A 4,393-nucleotide genomic window follows, 5' to 3' on the forward strand; every position below is an offset into this window, starting at 1 on the left:
GGATCTTAGAAACTGGGGTGGCTTTTGCAGTATCTTCAGATAGGACAACAATGGACTCCATCCCATCAAATGACTCTTCCTTTCACTGAAATATTTTTCAGCAGTGTGAAAATGCTCTTTCCCAGCATTGATACACAATAGGATTTTTGAAAACCTGCTTCTGCTTTGCCAAATGAGTCTATTTAGTGCTCTAAATGCTTTCTTGCCATCTCAATAGTGTTCATAGCTTTTTTACCAAAAGTAGAGTCCATCACAAGAAGCCACCCTCTGCTCGCTCAAAAGAAGTGATAATATGTCTGTTAACGTTTATTATCAGACTTGAACACCTCGGCCAGAGTTTCAGGCAGCACTTTTACTACTAGCTTGGTTGTCGTTTCTACCATTATCCTCAGCTACATTTTCCTTCTAAGTCTCAGATCCCTCAAAGCGTTGGGAACAACCTTTGCCCATAGTCCTGTTAATGTTCATTTTGATGCTCTCCCATGAATTAAAAAACGTTCTTGATGGCATCTATAATGATGAAGGCTTTCCACAAGATTTTTTAATCCACTTTTCACATATCATAGAAAGAGTGGCCTCTCTTTCTATGCGTGTTTTGAGGAAAAAATTCAAAATCGATCATTGAACCATGGGCTATATTATAAATGTTGTATTGGCAGGTACATTAATCTCATTGTACATTCCCATTAAAACTCTCAGGTGGCCAGGGGCATTGTGAATAAGCAGTAGGTCTCAGTAAGCCACGTCACAAACAGAAGTGCTGTCATAGAAACACTGTTATTCCATTTATTTAAAAAGCACTGGCAGAGCAGCGTCAGTGTAAGTCTTAATAACCTAACATTTTTTAAATGGTAAATCAGTGTGGTGGTGTGAATGAGAACGGTCCCCATGGGGGCTCATATGTTTGAATGCTTGGTCCCCAGTTGTTGGTACTGTTTGGGAAGGATTAGGTGTTGTGGCCTTGATGGAGAAGGTGTGTCACTGGGGGTTGGGCTTTGAGGTTTCCAAAGCCCTGTGTCTGTGTCTGTCTCTGTTTTTCTCTACCTTCTACCTGTGGATCAGAATGTATAGCTCTCAGCTACTACTCCAGTACCATGCCTGTGTGCTTCCCACCAGGATGATAATGGGCAAACCTTCCAAAATGGTAGGCAAACCTCCAATTATACTTTCTTTGATAAGAATTGCCTTGCTCATGGTGTCTCTTCTCAAAAATAGAACAGTAACTAAGACAATGAGCATTGGTTACCTCAAAAACTCATCCATCGTAATTCATTCCTTAAAAAAGAGGGGCCTCATTCGCACCAGGACCTATCCCAGGTGCATGAACTGGCTCTTTGGAGCCCATTCCCTATGGTGGGACACCTTGCTCAGCCTAGATACCGGGGGAGGGCCTTGGTCCTGCCTCAAGTTGGTATCTTAGACCTTGTTGACTCCCTAAGGGAGGCCTAATCTTTCTGAGGAGTGGATGGGCCATAGGAAGAGGAGAGGTGGGGGAACAGAAGGAGGGGGAGGGAAAGCTGCAATTGGTATGTACAATGAAAAGTAATGTTTTAATAAAAATATGGAAAAAAGAGGGGCCTCTGATATTGGAGACTTTGAAACTCAGCACTGGCATCTTCTCTCCGGCTGGGAACATCTAGGGTAAATCTCTTTCTAGTGTGAAGTTGTTTCGTATCTACTGGGAAGCTTTTATTTACTATAGTCACCTTCATCTATTATCTTACTAGATTTCCTCTGTAATGGCTGCAGCCTCTGCAGAAGCACATATTGCTTCACTTTGCAGACTTTCAGAATCACTTTCTTTATTTAAATCTGCTAACCAGGGGCTGGAGAGAAGGCTCAATGGTTAAGAGCACTGGCTGATTTTTCCAGAGGACCCAGATTCAATATTTAGCACCCACATGGCGATATACAGTCATCTGTAACTCCAGTTACAGGACATCTGACAGTCTTTTCTGGTCTCTAAGGGCTCCAGACAAGTACATGGTGCACAGATAGACATGCAGGTAAAGTATCCATACACATAAATATTCTTTTTAAAAGAATCTTGTGAACAGGCTTCGTTAGCTTTAAGTTTCCTAAGTATCCTCACTTCCTTCAGCCTACACAGAATTGAGTTCTCTTAGAGTAATGCTGTGGCTAGTTTGGTCTTCTATAAAGTGTACTAAAAAGATCTTCATTTGGGATTGTATCAGCCAGGGGTGTGGTTTTTAGGTCATGATGGGGAAAGCCACAGAGACAGCTGACCTGGGCTCATGGAAGTTAATGGACTCTGGACCAACAGTTAGGGAGCCTGCATATATGTGACAGTTGTGTGGCTTGGTCTGTTTGTGGGACTTTGAGCAGTGAGAGCAGGGCCTGCCTCTGGTGCTTAGCTGGCTTTTTGGAATCTCTTCCCTATGGTGAGATTCCTTGCTCAGCTTTGATGCAGTGAGGAGGGGCTTGGTCCTGCCTTAACTTCACGTGCCCCACTTCGTTGACTTTCATGAGAGGCCTGCCCCTTTCTGATCAGAACTGGAGGAGGAGTGGATGGAGGGAGGTAGAGAGGAGGTAGGGAAAGGGAATGGGAGCAGCGGAGGGAGGGGGAACTGCCATCTGGATACTTGAAAGCCATTGCAGAGTTGATTGCCATGATTCAATACCGAAAATAGGGAGGCCTAATGAGAGGAAAAGATTGGCGACCAACCAGTAGGGGGAGCAGTCAGAATATACAGTATTATTAGCTGATTAACAATTAAGTTTACACTAAAGTGGTTCCCTTAACTAAGAATTGTGGTTCTGTGCTCCCCTATCCACCTTTCCTTTATCCCAATTCTCCTGATTCCCCAAATCCCCCCCTCCTTCCCTTCTACCTTTTCTCTCCCCATCTCCCCTTACCCCCATCCCACCCCACCCCCAAGATCCTAATTTTCTCCCTGGCAATTGGGTCTACTTCCCTTAGCCAAGAGGATAACTATATGTTTTTCCTTGGGTTCACCTTCTTACTTAGCTTCTTTGGGTTCACCTATTGTAGACTCCGTGGCCCTAATTTATGGCTAGAAACCAATTATGAGCGAGTACATCCCATGTTCATCTTTTTGGGTCTGGGACACCTCACTCAGGATAGTGTTTTCTATTTCCATCCATTTGCCTGCAAAATTCGAGAAGTCATTGTTTTTTACCGCAGCGTAGTACTCTAGCGTGTATATATTCCATACTTTCTTCATCCATTCTTCCATTGAAGGGCATCTAGGTTGTTTCCAGGTTCTGGCTATTACAAATAATACTGCTATGAACATAGTTGAACAAAAGCTTTTGTCATATGATAGAGCATCTCTTGGGTATATTCCCAGGAGTGGTATTGCTGGGTCCAGGGGTAAGTTGATCCCGAATTTCCTGAGAAACCGAAACACTGACTTCCACAGTGGTTGCACAAGATTGCATTCCCACCAGCAATGGATGAGGGTACCCGTTCCTCCACAGCCTCTCCAGCAAAGGTTATCCTTGGTGTTTTTGACTTTAGCCATTCTGACAGGTGTAAGATGATATCTCAAAGTTGTTTTGATTTGCATTTCCCTGATTGCTAAGGAAGTTGAGCACGACTTTAAGTGTCTTTTGGCCATTTGAACTTCCTCTGCTGAGAATTCTCTGTTCAGTTCAGTGCCCCATTTTTTAATTGGGTTAATTAGCATTTTAAAGTCTAGTTTCTTGAGTTCTTTATATATTTTGGAGATCAGACCTTTGTCTGTTGTGGGGTTGGTGAAGATCTTCTCCCAATCAGTAGGTTGCCTTTGCGTCTTATTGACTATGTCCTTTGCTTTACAGAAGCTTCTCAGTTTAAGTAGGTCCCATTGACCCTAGAGGGGCTCCCAAGTGCCCAACATGAGGTTCCCAGTTAGTTCCTTGGGTAGCTGAGGATTGGGAACCTGAAATGACCCTATCCGAGAGCAATACTGACGAATATCTTGCATATCATCATAGAACCTTCATCTGGTGATGGATGGAGACAGAGACAGAGACCCACACTGGAGCACTGGACGGAGCTCCCAAGGTCCCAATGAGGAGCAGAAGGAGGGAGAACATGAGCAAAGAAGTCGGGACCACGAGGCGTGCACCCACCCACTGAGACAGTGGAGCTGATCTACTGGGAGCTCACCAAGGCCAGCTGGACTGTGACCAAAAAAGCATGGGATAAAACCGGACTCTCTGAACATGGCGAACAATGAGGGCTGATGAGACGCCAAGGACAATGGCACGGGGTTTTGATCCTACTTAAGGTGCTGGCTTTGTGGAAGCCTAGCCAGTTTGGATGTTCACCTTCCTAGATATGAACGGAGGGGAGAGGACCTAGGACTTACCACAGGGCAGGGAACCTGGACTGCTCTGTGGACTGGAGAGGGAGGGGGAGAGGAGT

Source organism: Microtus oregoni, unplaced genomic scaffold, assembly GCF_018167655.1.
Source record: "Microtus oregoni isolate MIOR12 unplaced genomic scaffold, Mior012 000050F_ref0000143, whole genome shotgun sequence".
Taxonomy (NCBI): Eukaryota; Metazoa; Chordata; class Mammalia; order Rodentia; family Cricetidae; genus Microtus; species Microtus oregoni.